The sequence below is a fragment of the Choloepus didactylus genome, chromosome 7, assembly GCF_015220235.1.
Source record: "Choloepus didactylus isolate mChoDid1 chromosome 7, mChoDid1.pri, whole genome shotgun sequence".
Lineage (NCBI taxonomy): Eukaryota > Metazoa > Chordata > Mammalia > Pilosa > Megalonychidae > Choloepus > Choloepus didactylus.
The window spans coordinates 49,156,362-49,179,495 of record NC_051313.1 but is presented as its reverse complement, the minus strand read 5'-3'; the positions used below and the strand labels follow the sequence as shown (position 1 = coordinate 49,179,495).

At 39.4% G+C, this 23,134-nt stretch overlaps 1 pseudogene; it reads right to left on the bottom strand.

The window, feature by feature from the left end:
• Window positions 1–7,760: 7,760 nt before the first annotated feature.
• The window catches only part of LOC119540560, a 46,868-nt pseudogene continuing 31,494 nt past the window's right edge, over window positions 7,761–23,134 (bottom strand).

Below are 23,134 nucleotides of genomic sequence, written 5' to 3'. Positions count from 1 at the left end.
TCTTTATTTGTACTGAAATGTAAACAGGAGACCAGAAGGAAGTAACATATTTTAATGTCTCTTTCTGGCTAAGCATTTAAAATGCCATTAAATGCATTTAGCTTAACAAAATACTGAATGATAACTATTAAAATAATTATTTATAAATTAGGGAATACTGACTAAAGGTAATAAGAATGGTGACCAAATCTCCAAAGCTGGGCAGCACTGGAAGCAAAATGCAAACCCAGGTCTATCTGATCACAAAACAATCTGTCCACATTGATTCTCACTACAATGCATTTCATTCCCTCAAATATAAGGGAAGAAGAAAAATTACAAGTGAATGAGTTCTGAATTATTCTAATACTGAAAGGAATGACAAAGTTTGGAGTGAAAATAGCATGAGATAGGGGAGAAACGTTAACGTCAAATTAATAGCACAAATTAAATTTTTTTTTTATATATAATGGCAGGCTTTTTAGAAAGCAAAGGGAATTTAAGCAAATTCAATTCAAATGAAAATTAAAAGTGGAAAATTAAATGTAGTGCTGTGGAGATGGAGAAGAGAGTAAATATAACCTAGAAAATCATGGATAAATTAATGAAAGAAGAGGTCATGAAGACAAACTGAGAGCAAACCAGGAGGAGGGAAGGGATTGAGCATTTTAAGAAGAAGCAAAAGGAAGGAAATGCATAGCATGCTTTGAGAAGCAAGTACTAGGTATAGTTTGGAATTGAGGGTTTGGGGAGATGTGGCGAGAGTCAACAATAAAAATGGAAAGAGAGATTAGGGTCAAACATTCCAAGAAGTGGAATATCCTCTGGAATTTGTTGTGTTGTTTTGTGCAAAGGAGTGACTTAGAGGCTGGAATAGGGAGTTCTGGGACTTTGACAAGTTGAGGACCAAAGGTGTTGGTCTGGGTGAGAAAAAATGAATGCTTGAAATGGATACTGGGTACCACAAAGGGGAAATTGATTCACTTTTTTGAGAAAATAGTCATTTTTTTTGTTTGTTTTGTTTTGTTTTGTTATTTTGTTTTTGACATCACATATGGGAGAATGAGAACAGGACTTTTATGGATTGAATTATGCCCCTGTCCCCCAAATACATGCTCATTTCCTAACCTCTGGTCCTAGGAATGTAAACATATTTGAAAATAGGATCTTTGAAGATGTTATTATTTAAGGGGATGCCAAACAGGATTATGGTGAGGGGTGTTTTCATAAGGAAAGAGTATTTGCACACAAACACAGAGACAGAGAGAGAGACAGTTAGATGATAGAGGCAGAGAGTGTGTTTTGCCACCAGCAGTCAAGGAATGCCATGGATTTCCAGCCATCCAGCATGAGCCAGGGGAGAGGCATGGGATGCATTCTCTCTTTTAAGAGGAAGGATGCACTGCCAACACCTTAAGTTCAGAATTCTAGACTCCAGCATCAACTGAGACAAATCATTCCTATTGTTTAAGCCAACTAGCCTATGGTACTTTATTACAGCGACCCCGGAAAACTAAGACAAGGGCCCAAGATACAATCTTGACAAGAATGCCAAAAATGAGTAAAGAGAGGAAGTCTCCTATGATGGTCAAGTTTTGTGCCAAACTTGGATAGGTTATGGTGTCCAGTGGTTTGGTCAAGCAAACCACTGAGGATAGTTCATGGATTTAAATCATCAAAAGTCAATTGTATCCATGACTGATTACATCTACAATTAACTGAGGAGATTACCTTGAACAATAACTCGAAGGCCTTAAGTGAGAACTGAGGATTTTAGCAGTCGGAAGAGAGAATTTCCATCTCTACTGCAGCCAACCACCTTCTCCTGGGCAAGTCATCAAAAACCTTCATCAGACTTCCCGGTTTGTGGTCTGCCCTATAGAATTTAGACTTGCACATTCCCACAGTTGAGTGAGCCAATTTCTATATAAACCTCACAACATTTACAATGTATATGTGTATCTCCTGTCATTTCTGTTTCCCTGAGAACCCTGGCTGATACATGCCCCATAAAAGGAATTGAAAATGAAGGAGGATATTTTAGTTTCCTAGGTTGCTTAAAGCAGAAACCATGAAACGGGTCAGCTTGAACAATGGGAATTTTATCAGTTTACCATTTTTTTTTTGTTTTGTTTTATGTTTTTTTTGTTTGTTTGTTTAGATCAATTTTTATTTGTGCTTCTCACAGTGGTTAGAGCCACTCTATCCTCAGAAAAATTACAGCACAGGAAATGCATCACTGAGACTGCCTAAAAAAGTCTGTCCAGCAATCTTATTGCTTAAAATACACATATTCACAATAAGTGCCTGACACAGGAATGTGTTAGCATTTTGCCAGTCTTCCAACTGTGGCAACAACTTCTTCCTTATCATTCACCTGGAAAATTGGACTTGATCAAATCTCCCTGACCCCCTGTCTCTTTCATTGACTCTTATTACCATCTCTTTCACCAAGCAGGGTAGTCTCCTGTCATAGGGGTCTGACTGTGACCACTGGAATCAAGCCCAGTTCCATCAGTTGCATTTTATTTTTCTCATACCTATAGGGTAAGACACTGCAGTTAATGCTCAAACCGGGTCCCTTCTCTAATGAGAGAAACTTTGAGAGGACCAGAGTTCATCCATTTGATCAGTTAACTGAAGAAGAATTAATTTTGCAAAGCTCATGCTCCTTTGAGACACTTCAGTGAATTGTTTGGGATTAAGGAAGAGAAAAACAAAGGTGGAAGAAAAAAACAAAAACATCTACAGGCTGATTACACTCTCTCACTCCACTCTGGCCTGAATGTTGGACCTCAACAGACCTGCCAAACCCTCCTGGTAATTCTGGGCTGGTCTGACATCTGGACAACAGCTAGTCCAAGCTTGTCACCAAAGACCCAATTGAGCTTCTGTATGAAACTCCACCTTCTTCTTCTGTCCCACATAGGGTTGATGTTGAGAGTCAGGGGCAGCTGCAGGAGGCAGATAGGTCCGTTTACAGAGACCAGGACACAGGCCTCTGAGTGTCCACAGAGAAATGTGCAAATTACCATAATGGGTAGAGTAAAATCTCTACCCAGAGCACAGATCTGTGGCAAACACAGGGGACTGCCATTGACAATGCTTCTGAATGAATATACTTGAGTACAAAGTCAGACATTTGTTTGCTCAATAAATAGTAAATGTATAAAATAAATTACCTTGAGAGGGCCTTATTTGCTCCAAATGTTGTGGCTAACATGAGCAGAACAGCTGCTTCAAAGTATATTCACAGGCTGGAAGTTCACACACAACAAACAGATTATCCAAAAAGTCATTGTATTTGGACTTCACTTTGTTCAGGATGGGTTCTGTTTTGTGGAATCTAAACACAGATACATTTTACCTCAAAGCCTTGGATTTTATATATATGTATATTTTTCCTCCCTTACCATAATGTCTATGACTAGTCTGAATATTGCTGTGCAAGAATGGGGGAAGAACCAAACTCTTTATATCATCAGGGTTTGGATGGGGAATGTTAGTTTCAGTTATTTTCTTTTTTCCATTCAGATTATTCCTATCAGAGCTTAACTGGTTATCTGAAGCCAAACTACAGTGATAAGGATCTTGCAGTCCTTCCAGATGGCTGCCTTTACCCTCCCACCTGGGCCACTTAGACACTTTACATAGGCGATAGGAAAATGTATTATCCCATTATAAAAGGGGAGGGGGAAGACAAGGAAAGGGCATGAAAACCACAGATAGCCTAGGTATTTCTTCCAAGAGGTCAGTTAGATAAAAACAACAAAACTTACTCAGAATCAGAGAGAAAATACTGTGTGAGAGCCAGGCTATGGGGCTGACCATTCTTTGGACCCACAGCTTCCTCTGTTGGTGAGACATGAAGGCCTAGAAAGCAATGTCCTTGGGATGGGGAAGGGCACTGAGCACCTATGGGCCCAGACAAAAGGGCAGAGATACAGAAGCTTCTCCTCCATCCACCCCTACCATTTAGGATCTCCTGCTTACTGACAGAAGTTCCAAAGATAGCCTCTACCCAAGACTTCATCCAAAACATTTCCTCTAGCTCAACTTCAACCAGGCCCTTTGTAGGCCAACTTGGGAAAGAGCCTCCATCTCTCTTTTCCAGAACAGAATTCTTGCCTGCCCATGGTAAGGTTCTAATATTTAGCTTGCTTTTGTTTTTTATTTTTAAAAGAGAAGGTGGTATATAAACCTCCACAACTGAACCAGTCTGCAGCCAGCCAGAGTCTTCTGGTAAGAGGCCACTCAAGGGGGAGAAGGAGAAGATGGTGGCATAGAGAGGAGTGGAAGTTAGTTAGTCCCCCCAGAGCAATAATAAAAAGCAAGGAACAACTAGTAAAAGATCTGGGATAACTGCTGGGAGACAACCACTACTGTCCACACATCATGCAACAATCTGGAATGGAAGAAATGTCTGAGAATGCAGCATAAAATCTGTAAGTAAAAACTGTAGACCCAAGCTGAGAGCCCCCTCCCTCATGGCAGCCTGAACTGCAAAGCCTCATGGTGCTAGAGAGCAGCACTCTCTGAACAAGCAAATACACTTCAGCCCAGCTCCAAGTGTGGTTTTAATGTTAAACCACTCAATACAAACTATGAATCCCCAATAAGCGGACAAAGACTTTTGGTGATGACTGACCTTGGAGAGTCAGGGGATGTATCTGTCTCTGGATGGGGAGCCCAAAGGATTGGGTGTTATCTCTAGCTGATGGGTGAATCTAGGGGCCATAGACTGATGCTGAAAGGGGGCTTTCTGTGCCTTTCTCTCTGTCTCAAGCTGGGTGGCTCAGTGGAGAAAGCCTTAACCATTTTCAGCTCGCAGTGCTCTGCAATAGAGAAAGCCTCAGCCATTTTAAACTTGCAGAACTCTGAGCCAGACAAGGGTGGAGATAGCAGAGTCAGAGAAACAAAGAATCTATTTATATGCAAATGACCTCTCTCCAGGGGGCATATCTTCCCAAAAGGAAAGAGGTGGGGCCCAGCTCTACTACCTGCCTTCCATTCAGAACCCCAGAGCCTGGGGGAAAACAGCCACAGGCCACACCTCCTTACACCAGTCTGGAGTGACAGGCTGACAGGCACCACGTGCTGGGCAGAAAAGCACAGGGTGTATCAATCCTCTAAGACACACCATTAGGAAATCAAATACTGAATATTTCCTCCTTCTGGGACCTGAGCCTGTTCTCATCTGGGAAAACCTGATTGGGGTGGCCAAGGAGGTCAGATGCCTAGACAACAGAAAACTACAACCTACACTAAGAAAAATGAAGTTATGGCCCAGTCAAAGGAACAAACTTACACTTTAAATGAGATACAGGAATTTAAACAACAAATGCTAAATCAATCCAGAAAGTTTTGAGAAGATATGGCAAAAGAGATAAGGCTATAAAGAAAACACTGGGTGTACATAAGGCAGAAATCAAAAGCTCAAAAAAACAACTGGCAGAATCTATGGAAATGAAAGGCACAACACAAGAGATGAAAGACACAATGGAAACATACAACAGTAGACCTCAAGAGGCAGAAGAAAGCAGCCAGGAACAGGGGAACAAGGCACCTGAAAGCCTACACACAAAAGAACAGATAGACAAAAGAATGGAAAAATATGAGCAATGTCTCTGGGAACTTAAGGACAAAATGAAATACAAGAATGTATTTATCATTGGTGTCCCAGAAGGAGAAGAGAAGGGAAAAGGGGCAGAAGCAATAATAGAGGAAATAATAAATGAAAATTTCCCATCTCTTATGAAAGACATAAAATTACAGACCCAAGAAATGCAGCATACCCCAAACAGAATAGATCTGAATAGGCCTACACCAAGACACCTAATAATCAGATTATCAAGTGTCAAAGACAAAGAGACAAACCTGAAAGCAGCAAGAGAAAAGTGACCCATCACGTACAAAGGAAGCTTAATAAGACTATGTGCAGATCTCTCAGCAGAAACCATGGAGGCAAGAAGGAAGTGGTGTGATATGTTAAAGATACTGAAAGAGAAAAACCACCAACCAAGAATCCTATATTTGGCAAAACTGTACTTCAAATATGAGGAAGAGTTCAAAACATTCTTTGACAAACAGACAATGAGTTTGTGAACAAGATACCTGCTCTACAGGAAATACTAAAGGGAGCACTACAGACTGATAGGAAAAGATAGGAGTGAGAGGTTTGGAACACAATTTTGGGTGATGATAGCACAGCAATATGAGTACACTGAACAAAGATAACTATGAATATGGTTGAAAGAGAAAGGTTAGGAGCATGTGGGACACCAGAAGAAAAGAAGAAAGATAAAGACTGGGAGTGTATAACTCAGTGAAACCTAGAGTGCTCAACAATTGTGATAAAATGTGCAAATGTGTTTTTTCATCAGGCAGAACAAATGAATGTCAACCTTGAAAGGTGTTAAAAATAGGGAGGTATTGTGGGAAAAATACAATCAATGTAAACTAGAGACTATAATTAACAGAATTACTGTATTATGCTTCCTTTAATGTAAAAAGGCAATATACCAAGGTAAATGCAGATAAGAAACGGGGGCTTAGTGGAGGGATATGAGACTCTTGGCACTGGTGGTGTTGTCTGACTCTTTATTCTACTTTGATGTAAGATTGTCTTTCCTTTTGCTGCTTCCTAGCTGTCATGTTGGTTTTTTTTTTTTTTTCCTCTTTCTTTATTCTTTTTCTTTTGCCTCTCTACTTTCTTTGACTCTTCCTCCTGCTTTGTGGAAGAAATGTAGATATCCTTATATAGATAGTGGTGAGGGTGGTGAACACATAAATATGTGACTATACAGGGAACTATTGATTGTTTACTTAGGATGGAATGTATGGGCTGTGAACAAAACCATCTAAAAAACAAAAAAAAATGGATTGATGATGAAACCTTGAGGGCAATATACTGAGTGAGATAAGCCAGACACATAAGTACAAATATTGCAGGATCTCACTGATAGGTACTAATTATAATATGTAAACTCATAGACATGAAATATAAGTTACCAAGATATAGAATGAAGCTAAATAATGGGGAGCAGTTGCTTAATATGAGCAGAATGTTCAACTAGGTTGAACTTAAATGTTTGGAAATGAACAGTGGTGATGGTAGCACATTGTGAAAATAATGAACAGTGCTGAATGGTGCGTGAATGTGGTGGAAAGGGGAAGCTCAGAGTCATGTATGTCACCAGAAGGAAATTTGGAGGTCAAAAGACGGGAATGTATAAAACAGTGAACCTTGTGGTGGGCAATATCCATGAAATTCATAGAAATTTCTTCCATGAACCAGAACAAATGCATGACACTATTAATAATAGAGGGGCATATAGAAAAATATATATACCTATTGCAAACTATATACTACAGTGAGTAGTATTTCAAAGTTCTTTCATAAACAGTAACAAATGTACTATACCAATACTATGAGTCAACAATGGAGGGGGGTGCTGGTTAGAGATATGGGAAGATTTGAGTTTCCTTTTTTATTTTTGTCTTTATTTCTTTTCTGAAGTAATGAAAATGCTCTAAAATTGAAAATTAATTGCGGTGATGGATGCACAGCTGTATGATGGTACCAGGAGCAATTGATTGAACACTTTGGATCTTTGGATAATTGTAAGGTACATGAGCAATCACATTAAACAAAAAAAAAAGAGGCCCCTCAAGGAAGCACAGTGGTGCATTGATCTTGTCACCTGGAATTTGAGAGATCAACAAGCCCTTTGCAAATCTACCACACAACTGCCCATCAAAACTCTCAACCTCCCAGAGTATTACTCTAGTTCCAGCTCTGCAGACACTGGCAAGAGTGGCAATCCCTGGGCCTCCGGGACTTCCTTCTTCACCAAGGGCTGAGATTTTTGCCTTGCCTGGAATGAGACACAGCAAGGTTCTCTTCAAATAAAATCATAGAAAAAATCCACTCTGTCACGAAGAATCATCTCAGGACACAGTCCCAATCCCTTCCCTGGAGGCTTTTATAAAACACACATCTTTCTGACCCAAGCAGGTAGTTAAAAGGAGAAAAGGAGGAAAAGTGATGGGGTTGGAGTGTGAGGAATGAGTCACAGAACCAACTTCTCAGCTGTCCACAACACTGTGCTTTTGTGGGATAAGAGGCATCCACCCCCACCCCACCCCCAACTACCTGGAGCTGCAGGGGAAGGGGAGGGGAGAATGATGTGGCTTCCTCTGAAAATCATTTAATGCTTTTATTACCCTGGTTGCTTTGCCAAGTTCTCTGGTGCAGGCAGGGTCTGCTCCAGCTGGGGAGCTGCTGCTCTGGGAGTTTGGGGAGTCCTATTCATTGATGATGTTCAGCAGCAGGTACATGGGTAGCCATGGTGGGTGGGGGTGCCCAGGCTCTCAGGTCTGCTCCTCAGAGGGCTGGCATAGCCCTTTCTCCTCATTGCCAAGGGTCTGTAGATGGCAACTTTTGCAGAAGTCCAGGAGCCCACTCAGAGCATTGTCCGTGAGCATGCTGAACTCTTTGAGGTCATTGCCATGGTGGTCCCAGTTGCATACTCCTCAATGCATGAGTCACCCATGAAGTGGTGATGTTGGCCAGGTGTCATCTTTGCTGTTGTGTAGGGTGCTGCCATGCTCAGAGCTGCAAATTTTCAGCAGATCCTCCTTACATTCTGAATCTTTGTCCAGAAAGGACCCTGGATCCAGCTTCCCTGGCCAGCTCCATTCCAGGGGCTTTGGTAGCTGCTCAGACAGCTGACACATCAGAGGGTCAGGGGGTCTCCTGCTTATTCTGCTGGACTAGACAAAGGGTTGCAGTGCACCCCCAGGGGGCCATTGTTGGAATTGGTCCCCAGGGGGTCATTGCCTGCAGGGCCAGACTGTGGAGACAGCTGCTGCTGCTGTAGCTAGAAAGTACTGTATGGTGAGGGAGGAACTGGAGCTTGGTTCACCATTTCTTCATAAGGGAGTAGTAAGTAGTTTGGCAAAAACCCGAAGGAAATGGCAGTGCTGAGTAATTGTGGGCTTCCAGATAGGCAATTAAGTTGATTTCATGTTGCCACTCTGGGCCTGAAAGTGACGCTTGGCTCAGCGGTGGTGGCATACACAGCAGCAGCTCAGAATGATGATGATGGTCCATACCAGTCAGAACCACCAGAGTTCATAGTAGAAGTTGCAGTCTTGAGACAAAGCAGTCCTGTGCACAGCAGTGTCCCATGTCACATATGTAGCTTTGATTCTTGGAATCCACAATGGTTTCCTTATCCTTAAGGGCAGGCATAGTTAGACAAGCACCAGATGGGGACACTTGGCTTTCACCCTTGGAGAGTTGCTGGGGTTCAGCCCTGGTTAACAGGGGGCTGGGCAGTGTGTGGAGGAGCAGGACTGCCATGCCACCCAGGGCGAGCCTTCTTCTCTTTCTCCTGCTTATGCTCCACCCCCACTCCAGGGCCAGCACCTTCCTCCTCCTCCCTCTCCTCTTCCCTCTTCTTCCTTCTTCCAGCTCACAGTTTGAAGCCATGAGAATGTCCAACTCAAGGCATCAAGGCACTATTTTCTTCCTGAAGACCAGCTGCCAGTGATCCTTGCTCCTCTGCTACATAGCAAGGCACATGGCAGCATCTACCGGTCTCACCCTTTTCTTCCAAGTCTCATTCCTTTCAACTTCTTGTTATTATGGCATTTTTTTCTTTCTCTGTTTCATTCCATTTATAAAGGACTCCAGTAAGAGGACTAAGACCCATCTGAATGAGGTGGGTAACACCTTAACTGAAGTAGCCTCATCAAAAGGTTTACAATGGTTTTACATCCACAGGTATGGATTAAATTTAAGAACATTTTTTTCTGGGGTATATATGGCTTCAACCACCACACTCCACCCTCTGAACCGCAAAAAGACATGTTCTTTCTATATGCAAATACATTCACTCCATCACAATATCTCAAAGGCCTTACATCATTTCAGTAACAATACTAAGTAGTACAAAGCCTCATCAAAATAGGTTACATGTATGGTCTGTCTTGGGGCACAGTTCCCCTCTGTGGACCTGTGAAACTTAGAGAACAAGTTTTCTGCTTCCAATATATGGTGGAAGAACAGGTATAGGATAAAAATCCCCACTCCTATAGAGAGATATTAGAAGAAAACAGAGGCCATGAGTCCCCCCAAATTCTGAAACCCTGAAGGGCATACTCCATTAGATTTCAAGGTCTGAGAGTCATCTATGGAATGATGTTTTGTCCTCTGGGTCTGATGAAGTATCAGCTCCACCCTTTCCAAGTGCTTGTGCAGTGAACATGCTCTGCCTGAATAGTGGGGTGAAGTCTTCAACCTCTGAGAACACTGGGGTGATGGCCAGACTTTCCATATTCCCCCAGAAATATGCTCTACCCTCTCTGAAGACTGAAGTGGCTGCATTCTTCCTGATCAATGAGGAGGAAGGCCCACCCTCTCCAAGCTCCAGGGCAGACTCACCATTTCCATATAATGGATGGGCACACTCTCTTGGCCCGAGAAGATGTCTTGCTTTCAGAACTCAGCTTCTATGATTCTGCCTTTAAAATGACTTTTCCTTCAATCTCTCCTTTTTCTGTCCCTTTTAGTTCAGGCTGGTAATGGTTCCTGTGCCAGTTTGAATGTATTATGTCCTCCAAAATGCCATTATCTTTGATACAGTCTTGTGTGGGGAGACATATTAGTGTTGATTATATTGTAATTCCTTGATTGAATGTTTCCATGGAAACTGTAGGTGATAACTCTGGATAATTTCCATGGAGGCATTGCCCCACCCATTCAGTGTGGGCCTTGATTAGTTCACTGGAGCCCTATAAAAGTTCAGACAGAAGGAATGAACTTGCTACAGCCAAGAAGGACACTTTGAAGAAGGCACATGAACTGAGAGAGGAGCTGCAGATGAGAGACAGTTGAAGATGGCTGTTGAAAGCAGATTTCTGCTCCAGAGAAGCTAAGAGAGGACAAACACCCCAAGAGCAACTGAAAGTGACATTTTGAGGAGGAGCTGTAGCCTAGAGAGGAACATCCTGGGAGAAAGACATTTTGAAACCAGAACTTGGAGCAGACACCAGCCACATGCCTTCCCAGCTAACAGAGGTTTTTCAGATGCCACTGACCATCCTTCACAGAAGGGTACTCTATTGATGCATTACCTTGGACACTTTATGGCCTTAAGACTGTAACTGTGTAACCAAATAAACCTCCTTTATAAAAGCCAATCCTTTTCTGGTATTTTGCTTAATGGCAGCATTAGCAAACTGGAACAATTCCCTTCATACAGATCTCACATAAAACACTTTTAGTTTTGCATGTAATACACAGGGGTCCAAACCATCACACAAAAGAAATTTCCACATTTTCTTCTGGATAACTGCATTTCCAAACCTGACTTGCACTGAAATGACTGACTGGAACCAGGTTCAGTTATCCTCTCACATGGGGCACTATTCTCTGGAGACTTGTGTTCAGGAAGCATAGAATTTTCCAAACCATCAATTTCTGGTCTCCTTGTGCTCAGTTTAGTTCTCAGCTTATCCCTTTCTTCTTGCATTTTACTATAATCTCTAAGAAGAAGCCAGGCTGCACAGTCCACAATGAGCTTGAAAATTTCCTCATCTAAATATCCAGGTTTGTCACTGTCAAATTCTGCCTTCCATATGACATCAGAACTCAATTTTGCTGAGTTCTCTGCCACTTTACAAGAGTCATCTTTCTTCCAGTTTCTAATGCTCAATTCATCATTTCTGTCTAAGACCTCATCAGAAGTGTCTAGTGTCCATATCTCTACGAACAGTCTCCTCAAAGCAATCTGGGCCTTTTTTTATCAAACAGCTCACAATTCCTCCAGCCTGTAGCCATTACCCAACTCCAAAGCCATTTCCACATTTTTGGTATTTGCAATACCAGCACCCAATTCTCCTTGTACCAAAATCTCTTTTAATTTCTTAGGCTGCTCAAAGTAGATATTATGAAATGGGTTAGCTTTAAATAACACGAATTTATTAGCTTATAGTTTGAGGCCATAAGAATGTCCAAATCAAGGCATTAGGCAATGCTTTCTTCCCAAAGACTGGCTGCTGGTGATCCTTGGCTCCTCTGCCACTTGGCAAGGTGCATGGTGACATCTGCTGATCTCTCCCTTCTCTTCCAGGTTTAATTGCTTTCAGCTTCTTGCTTCCATGGCATTTTTTCCTCTCTCTCTCTGTATTCATTCAATTTTTAAGGGACTCCAGTAAAAGAACTAAGACTCATTCTGATTGAGATGGGTTAGACCTTAACTGAAGTAACCTCATCAAAAAGTTTACAGTGAGTTTACATCCATAGGAATGGAATAAATTTAAGAACATGGTTTTTGGGACTATATACAACTTCAAACCACCACAGAGGAGTTATTTGGTTGATGGGATAGACCAGAAAATTTACCTCAGTTGGAAAATTGTTGTATCACTTCCCCAAATTTCATACCCTCAGATATAACTACATTTTAACATATAACCATACAACCTGTGCTTTTATTTACTTAATTTTTTCTTTATATTGTCCCTAATTTTATGTATTTGTAAAACAAACTTTATATCATGATTATAAATAGAATATACCTATTTTTGTAATTCACATTAAAGTGGATATGTAATTGGGTATGGCAAGGATAAAGAAAAAGATTTTAAAAGGCCAAGCAAACTATGATTGGGGAAGGCACTAGATACTGCACACATCTGTCTATGTGGGTCAGGGGAAACAACAGTGTCCTCAGGTGGAGGGACAAGCTCCTTGGTCTTCAGGTTCCATGAAGGGTCTCAACTACGACTGATGGGGGAGGCAGGTCCTGCAAGGCCTACAAGAAGTTGCTTTTGCCATTCTCATGGTGGGAATTTTATCCTTCAGGTATCTTCCAAGTGCTTTGGGGATTTTGTCTTTCTGCCACTCTGCCTGCCTACACATGCAAGTCAGTGGTTACAACACCAGGGATGCTAGAAGACTTTTTTCAAACTTACAAGTTCTTCCTTTGTTCACCCAATGTCTTCTTTATATCTTTCATCTCTTTGCTGTATCTTCTCTCAACTCATTTATTTGATTCTTGAATTGATTTAGTATATTTGTTTGAACATCTTTAGTTGTTCAGCTCCTGAATATCAGTTGAGGTACAGTGGTACCTTGGTACTCATCATTAATTGGTTCCAGGAGGCATGACACATACAAAAAATAATGAGTACCAAATTTTTCCCATAAAGAATAATGTAAATAAATTTGATGCATTCCCAAACCAAAGACAATGCACACTTTTAAGGCAATATGTAAAAAGATATGGTTGTATATCATTCCTTTATGTGAGAAATAAACCTAAAAATTAATAAACACAGATTAAATAAAATAAAAATTTCACTTTACCTATACTGAGAAGAATCCATGACCTAATAGGATGATGGGAGGAGAGTGGTGAGGTAGGAGAGGTTACATGGAGTGTTGCTTGGAAGTAGAGTCCCCCTCCAATAGATCACTGGACACTTGAACTTCAGGGATTCTTTCTCTTTTCTGCCTTTTATCAGCTTGCACCACACTCTGTCACCTTCACTAAAAACTTATCCAATGAAGACCACTTCAGTCTTCTTTCCAGATTTCCTCAAAAATGTGAAATTGTTTGGTCTTTCAATAGATTCCCATTTCCACTTCTCAGATCTTTGTCCAGAAGGTACTTCTCCACAAAGTTTTGAACTTCTGCCCATTTCCCACACATTTCTTTTATCAAGGAACTGGGGACATCCTCCCTTATCTCCTCTTCACCTGAAGAAATCTTTTCAGCCACCTCTTGTTGCTGCTCCTTCTGTAGTTCCTGCAGCTCCTCAGGGCTGAGCTCTTCATGATATTCCTCCACTAACTCCTGAACATCAGCAGAATTGGCCTCCAGACCCATGGATTGGCCCAAAGATCCAGTATCCTGCACAACTCTACCCTCTGTACCTGCAGGCTTAGGGTCAACCTCAAACCTTTCGAAGTCTTTCTGAGTCACTGCTTCTGGCCAAATTCTTCCATGCCAAATTCACTGTCCTGTAAGAGACTTTGTTCCAGACCTTATCAGTAAAGACAATGCAGGATATTGAAACACTCCTTCCAGAATTCTGTTAGGGTCAAGTGGGTGTCAGAGGTGATCTCAAAGCACTTCTGGAAAAGCACCTGTGGGTACAACTTTTTGAAGTTTGAAATGACCTGCTGGTCCCTGGGTTGGGTGAGATGAGTAGTGTTGGGGGCAGGAACCTTACAGCGATGAAGCAGAACTCCTCCAGTAAGTCATCCTCCAAGCCTGGAGGGTGGGCAGGTGCATTGCTCAAAAATAGGAGAGCATTCAGTGGCAAATCTTTCTCCAGGAAATATTTTTTCACTGAGGGACCAAATATTTCATATTTCCATACATGACCCAAGCTTTGCTGTTTGCCCTCTACATAACGTGGAGCTTGCTTTTTATGACATTATGCTTCTTCAAAACTCATGGGTGTTCATTATGATAGACTAGTAGTAAGTTTTCAGTCTCCACTAGCATTCACACACAACAATAGTGAGCCTGTCCTTCATTGGTTTGTGGCCTGGTAATGCCTTCTCCACTTTTGTGATGTAGATTCTACTCAGCATTTTTTTCCAAAAAATGTCTGAACTCATCAGGTTAAAAACTTGGGGAATAAAACCCTCAGCCTCTATGTAGTCTTGAAATTCACTGATAAATTCATCAGCAGCCTTTTTATTAGCACTTGCTGCCTCACCATGCTTCATAACACTATGAATGCCCATCCTTTTTTACAATTATCAAACCAGCTGTGGCTGGCCTTAAAAACTTCAACACTCTCATCACTTGGTCCTGGTTTGTTTCTCAAAGGGCAGCATGCAATACTTTTGCTTTTTCACATATCATGGCTTCCGATACACTGTCACCTGCTAACTGCTTCTCAATTACCCAAATTAATAACAGCTTTTCAATTTCCTTGAGTGTTTCGGAACACTGCTTTGTTACTGCTTTAACTTCTTTTGTAACATCAGCCTTTTTATTACTTTATTCTTAATGATGGTGGAGACTGTTTTTCTAGGCATACCCTATTCCCTAGCAAGATCAGTAATGCAGTTACTGCTCTCATATTTGCCTATTTCTTTTCTTTTTTTTTTTTTTTGCTCAATGGTGGTGCAGAATAATTTTCTTTTCTGCTCAGTGCTATCATTGCTCATTTTCTTAGGAACCATTATGAGAAAAAAAAAAAGCACAAAAATACATAAAATTACCACAGAAGCTAAGACAAGACCACAAGGGATTGTGCACAGGGCAAGAGCTATCATGTGATTCATGTGTGACCCTTTGTTTTGGCTGGAAAGGGTAGCAAGTCATGAGGCAATGAGGCAACCAACATCTACAAATTCTAGCTTGCTCACTGAGTACCAAACAATGAGCACTGGGACAAAATTTTCATGTCAAAATGCATTAAGTACCAAATTCAACAACTTTCAAAGTGGTCAAGTAATGGTATGACTGTATTAGTTTATTCCTTTGACTGGGCCATATTTTCATGTTTCCTGGTGTGACTCATGATTTTTTTGCTGTCTAGGCATCTTATTTTCTTGATCAGTTTATTCTGGAGGTTGTTTTCTCTTTTTTGGTTGTCTTTGGTCTGTATCTGTTCTTTGTTTCCTCACTGGCCACTTGTCAAATTGGCTCTGCCCCCAGTCTTCCTCTCCAAAAAATCATGTTCCCACAGTGAGCTGCCACAGGGATAGGATACAGGCACTGGGCACCCCAGTAAGTTCCCTGTATGTGCTAAAACAAATCTTCTGGTTTCCAGTGGTGCTCTGCTTTTTATCAACCAACAAGACCTGGATTTGTTTTAGAGCCCTGCTTTAACAATTGGGTCATTTGTATTTCTCAGCCAAAATAGGGCCAGGTTTCTGTGCAGAGCATATAGATCAGCTCCTGTGGTCCTAAGAAAGGGTCTGCAGCATATTAAGTGTTTTTATTCCCTTGAACCTTCCACACTGTCCAACAGATGGAGCTGTTCATTAACTTGACCTCAGAAGCTGCTTTGCCTCTGAGCACAGACTGCATCTACACAGTGAGCTGAAACTGGGGCATTCCCATGCCTCAATTTGCTGCTCAAGGGTTGGGGGAGGATTTTCAGACCTAGGGCTGGAAACAGTCTCTGTTTATGTTTTCTCAGTCTCTCTTTCCCTCACTGACCTGGGCCTTGAAATGACCTCCCCTGTACCCTGGATCACCAAGTGGTGGGAGTATGTCTCACTGCTGTGGGAGATTTTGTCATCTGTGTCCCTGGTGGGAGGGGTCCTGTCTGCTATTTTTGTGCCTTTCCCACACTAAGCCTGAGTGAGTGGGAGGGGAGAGGACCGGCTGGTCTGAGATGGAAGATTCCTACCTGATATTTCTTCTCTTTCTTCAATTTGGCATTTGCAGGGTCCTTCTCCAGTCTATATCCTTCTCCAGAGTTTCAAACCATTCATAATTCTCTTTTTATTATTATTTTATTTTTATTTTTATTTTTTTGTTGTTGTTGTTGAATCTCTGGAGAGAAGTTTCCTGTCATTGTTTATGTTGCCATGTTGACAATGTCATTCACCAGGACTTTTAACTTAAAAGTCAAATATCCACATTTTCTACTCCCCTGATTTTCAGACAGTCTTTAGGTCTGTCTGATCCTCTTCCTAAAATAATTTAAAAATTGCCATGTGTACCACAATGTCAGACATAGATTAAAAATGATGCCTAAAACTGATAAAGTACCTAGACTCAGAGAATGTAGTACTGGCTTTTCTAAGCAGGCCTACATCAAAGTATGGCTTCTGTTAGAGCAGCTTCAATTTGAAAAACTTCTTATGCTAATAGAATTTTCTTACTATGTTTATAATCTTTAAAATTATTGTAGCTTTCCTATTTATTCATTGCTTACAAACATTTTGATTCATTTCACTTACTTTAAATAAAAGTCATGTTGAATTAAGATACTTCAATCAAACCTTTAGTTGTTGACATTTGTGCTATTCTAATAATTATATCACTATGAATATTTTCATTTCTCACTCATCCACAATGGAAGAGAGACAAGGTTAGAAAAACCATTTTGCTGTACATACTACAAGGACCCATTAACTATCACTGGCTGATACTGAAAGCCTATGCCTGGAATAAACACCTCACTGTTTAATTGGAGAGGGTTTAGGGCATACGTGAAGTTCCTGAAACTTTATGCAAATTATTAAATTAATTTGAGATAATTTTTAAATGAAATTAGGGAATATATCTTTCATCAGATTTGCAAATCGATCTACGAATCATACACATACATACACTTAATGAGAGAAAGGGGGGTGGGGGGGAGACTGCCTTTTTGAGTTATTTCCTAAAAATCAAACTGATTTGAACAACTATAAAGGCAGTTTGTGGGTCTCTGAGGTCAGCTTTGTAGTGCACATAGTTTCACCATCCTTCATCATCATGCAGTAGGTTGAAGTAGTTTTTATATTATTTTATTTTCTGTAAGCTTTTATAAGAGCATCTGCTTCCATGACAGAAATTAATCCTCAACTTGGCCTATGTAGTATATCCCAGGACAGCCCTGTGAAAATTATATTTTAGTTGTTATTGCCATGCCCATCCTGCTCTGCTTAATTAATGAAATAAAATAGAATATTCCTTCTTCTGTTTTATTCACTTATTTTCACAGTTTTCTCAAGGGCACTCCAAGAGTCCAAAGAACTGGTATTAGACAGGCTCCTAGCCCTCTGACAATCTCAACAGACCAGGAATATTATCAAGTGTCCTTGAGTCAGTCATCACACACAAATGAATTTGAGAATAATGTGCCACTACTTTCCCAATTACTGTAGATAATCAAGAATTGATTACAACATTATGAGAATAGTAATATGATTTTTTTTTGTAGGACAGCTTCAAATGGTTTTTATTTAAAATTTTCTCTTGTTGGAGAATATTTCTCTTGCGTTTTCTATCATTTATTCTCTATAATGATTTAGTAGCTAACCTCCACAGTGATTTGACCTTTACCATTTCTACTTGCTATTGTTATTGGCCCCCAATTCAAGCAAGAAGCAGAAGCTAAAGATGCACTATAGAAAAGGCAGTCAACTGTGAATTTCTCCTATCATTTGATGGAGACCTCTCTTGTTATAAAATGGACGCTTTGCTTTTTTTTTTTGTATTAAAAGCTTTATTATTATGTTCCTTAAAGAACTTTCAAAGTATTTAGTCATAGTAATTAGGAGTTTTGCTATAAAGTAGGATAATTAAAGTTGCATTGATTTTCTATTATGACTTCCGACTTTCCTAAAACACTAAATATTTGACTTTTGACAGTTCACTATATAATGTCCAATTTATATGATCCAGGGTATTGTTTTATACAAAATTACATTGTTTTACATTGAAATACATGGGAAATAATGAAGGAAATTATTAATGTGGACCAGAGCAGTAGCTGTCAAATTTGCTTATATGCCTCCAGTTTCTTCCTTTTTGATTTATCCCTGAGACTACTGCCAGATTGAGTATTTTAAAGCCACTTGGATTCTGACTCTACTGATCACAGCCAATCAGATCCTTCATACCATAACAGCAAAAATTTAGAATAGCATCCAAGGTCCTTCAGGATTTGGACTCTCTTGTCACTTCCCAAACATTTTTCTCATTACTCTAATCACTGTCTCTGTACCTTAGGTTCTAACACAATCATAGCTATATACTGCTTCCCATAGATGCCAATGCATGCCTGTTCCTTCTATCTCAATTGCTGTCTTGCTCAAAGTCAAATTTTAGTTTTTATTCTTTCACCTGACCACAAATTACTTCTCCCTCCCTTGATTTTATACATATCAATTGGTTGTGTTTATTGTGTCTCCTCATAATTAGGTAGTTATATATATTCCATGGCTCCCTGAATAAACTCTATACTCTTTAAGTACAGGACAGTGTCCTTTGTGCTTTGTATTAACAATAGAATCTATCATAATACTTTGAATATTGTAGACACCAAAGCAACATGAACTGAATGAAAAATCGAATGAGATGTGTTACTTGCTCTGTTTCAATGGTGAATGATGAAAACATTCATTAATTCAACAAATTTATGAAGTGTCCACTATGTCCCAGGAATTGTTTTCTGCCTAAATACTGATTCCCAGATCCATGCCAAATTCCAGAATGGATTTGGAACCTGGTCCTGTATCAGAGTTTACCTAGAAACCCAGACTTCTTCATATATTTTTTCCGCAGTCTACTACTTTTCTGCTTCCATATTCTGATGTTCCTCTAAATAAACCAGAAAGACCTTCCAACCTATAACTTGGAAAAATTTCTGATGTGGAAAATTGATCTCCCTCTACCCATGCTACTCTCTACTTCCTCAGAACGAATGCTGTTGGCCACTGTGACAACTAGGATGGCATTTGTATTCTCTATGCCTTCTATTTGAACTGATTGACTCAACCTTCAGGAGACTAATACCTCTTTCTTAATTTCTCTGATTCCCACCCTGTGGCAATCATAAATTAATTTACCTTTTCCTACAGGAAATTTTTGCATGGTGTGTTATTTATGCATTATATCAACAACTGAAAATTCCTGAAAATATTATTTTGGGAAACAGTTTATGTTTTCAAAATTAAACTAGTGAGAATCAGATGTCACAATCTCATGGTTTAGGTAAAATCTGATTTAACATAACCTTTATTTCATTGCATGGTGTTCTAGTTTGCTAATGCTGCAGAATGCAAAACACCAGAGATGGATTGGCTTTTATAAAAAGGGGGTTTATTTGGCTACACAGTTACAGTCTTAAGGCCATAAAGTGTCCAAGGTAACACATCAGTAATTGGGTACCTTCACTGGAGGATGGCCAATGGCATCCGGAAAACCTCTGTTAGCTGGGAAGGCACGTGGCTGGCGTCTGCTCCAAAGTTCTGGTTTCAAAATGGATTTCTCCCAGGACATTCCTCTCTAGCAAGCTTGCTCCTCTTCAAAACGTCACTCACAGCTGCACTGAGTTCCTTCTCTTTGAGTTAGCACGTTTATATGGCTCCACTGATCAAGGCCCACCCTCAATGGGTGGGGCCATGCCTCCATGGAAATACCCCATCAGTTATCATCTACAGTTGGGTGGGGTGCATCTCCATGCAAACAACCTAATCCAAACGTTCCAACTTAATCCCCACTATTCTGTCTGCCCCACAAGATTGCATCAAAGAATATGGCTTTTTCTGGGGGACATAATACATTCAAACTGGCACACATGGTCACCCTGATTTTGTTTGTTTCAGAAGACAAATACTTCAGCAGGCACTGCACTTGCTAACACTTAACAGTACCTAGCTCATTGTACATGCTTAAAACATATTTGCTGAATCAATGACATTTGCTTTTTGTAAGCATTAAAGATCAATGAGAACAAAGAACATCCGAGAGGGGCTTTGCAGTATGTGTGCGTGTGTGTATCTTCTTCATCTGTAAGACTGTGTTGGGCTCTCTGACTCCTGTCTTGTCTTCCATTCTCATTAGATAACCTGCATCTATCCTGGCTATGCACATGAATTTAACCTCCCTGGGCTTTACTTTTCTCATCTTCAAAATTATGGGCATTGATTTAAATAATCTCTAAATTCCCATCTAGCTCTGAAATCTGAGATTACATGGATTAATTTCCCTTATCTTATTCACTTCTTTTAGTATTTTTTGTTATTCTTGGATGTGTTTATCTTTTCCAAAGGACACTAAAGCACTAACTATCTTAAAAACACAGTCACAGTAAAAAGCAAAAGTGATAAAATGCATTCTGTTAAATAAATGTAATGGTATATGAATAATGTAAATTTTTTAGGACTCCTTATTTCAAAGTTGTCTTTGACAGTAGATTATTAACATACTGTTATTACTTGCTAGCTGCTCAGATGAGGAAAGGCAGAAACTGATGATAAAATGGCCTCATTAAAGTGGAATTTAGCTTTACGCTGAATGTCAAGTGTATAGATTCAGGCTTATAGTACATCTGGGCCCCTTGGCAGTTGCACTATCTGACTTTCTGCATCCCTCTGGACATTTTTTTTCCTCCACTACTCTGCACTGTTATTTCATTCCTCATAGCTTTATGTAGCCTAATTATGAGCTCCTCAAAGATATGAATCGTGCCCATATTTTAATTAAAGCTTTCAGTAAATTTGGGATGCTTCTATAGAATAGCAATGATTCAAAATAATATAAACCATATCAATTAATTTCAAATTGTCTAAGACGACGAATAATCTATGAAGCTACTTTATGTTTATTCTCATTTTAAAATTTGCATTTAGTTTTAATTCTGTGGAGATGAGTAGCTTAAATAGACACATTCCAAATTTTAAAAAGGAAAGAAAGAAGGAAGGAAGGAAGGATGTGGGGAAGAAAGGAAGGAAGGAAAGAAGGAAGGAAAGAAGGAAGGAAGGGAAGGAGGGAGAGAGAAAGGAAAGGAGAAAAGGGAAAAAGACAAGACTCTACTGCTTAAAAGAAATTTAATATATATTAAATAGCCCCAAGTAACATCTCATGAACACAAATAATATTCTGTCTATATTGATTATAAATTGCTTCACTCTCACTTGTAACAGCTTCTCATAGAAATGTATGCTTACTCTAAAAACACTTGAAAATGTAAAGTTTATCTTATTTATAGTGATGTTTGTAAGGGTGCTTAAAGACATGTCAGATCACACACATGAAAATATCTCTCAGAATTTCAGAATAATCCGTAAGATTTGACAACACTGTAAAATAAATTCTCTTCTACTTCCTTGTATATCACAACACAGAGTATAATGGAATATGTATAATATTTTAGAATTATTACTTTTCCTTCATAGAGAATCTTTTAAAACACAACTGATATTCAGAGTACTGATGCCTAAGGAAAAAAACTTTTTTTATAGTAACTTTTACTCAGTGATATTTGCCAAATTCACAGTGTTTTCACATCAAAGCAGGAGATCCTCTTAATTATTACAACAGGGCTGTATCCATTTTTTCAGGATCACTGGCAGAAATCTAGTTGGTCATTATGATTCCATATATAATCATGGCAGTAAGCTTCATTTGTATGTATTTGGAATTATAAAAAGAAGAAAGAAAAAGGGAAGGAAGGAAGGAAACAACCAGGTATCTGTCACTGTAATAACATATGGAGAACATACTATATTTGATTTTCTGCTTTCTTTCCTCAGTCTTGAGGCCCATAAAAATTCACTCTTGTTACTTTCTTGTAAAGGTTATTTCAAAACCAAGAAATAATTAAATTTCATAGAAACAGTAAGATCAATCATAGTTTGTAATTCTTCTTCAAGATGAATTTAGATATAGCAATACTGATTATTGTTTTCAATTTAAGTGCAATGCTAAAATTTCATAAGCAACCCAGTGATAATTGTTTTTTGTTGTTATTACTGTTATTTTGTTTTTGCTTTCAAAGTAAAAAAAAAGACTATATTAATATGCACATTTCAGAACATATTAATAATAAATTTCTCATTGGACTACTTTAATTCTATACCATTTCTATGCACACTGCCTTTTAAGTATTCATTTTCAACAGGAACACCTTGTTCCACCTGAGATAAAAGTTTCCAAACTTGTGATTCATTAATTACTTTTCTGTAAAATGTCAATAAATGTATTTCAATAGATTGTCTTCTCAAATAAATTTAGAAATTATTGTATTAAACAAAGCTAATCATGTTTCTGTATTATAGAACATTTTAGAGCTTTTAATATGATGACATAATTTGTGAATCTAATGGAGCTCTTATGTGGGGCTTACCACACTTATTTAACCATAAGAATTTTTATTCATAGAATAATTTTGTGGTAAATGGCATTTTGGGACAAAGTGTCATAAGACATTTTATACATCAGAGTAGTTGTCTATGCTTCAGTAACAAATCAACCTAAATTTTAGCACAAAATAGGTTTTTTATGTCTCTCTCTCATGCTACCTGGGATTCTGCTCATCAATCAATGATCACTCAAGGCTGATATTTCCATCTCAACATGTTGCAGCATAGATTGCCATGGGAGGGAAAGACAGAGACAGCTGGGGAGTTCACCACTTTCAAATAAATGCTTAGTCCCAGAATTGACACATACAA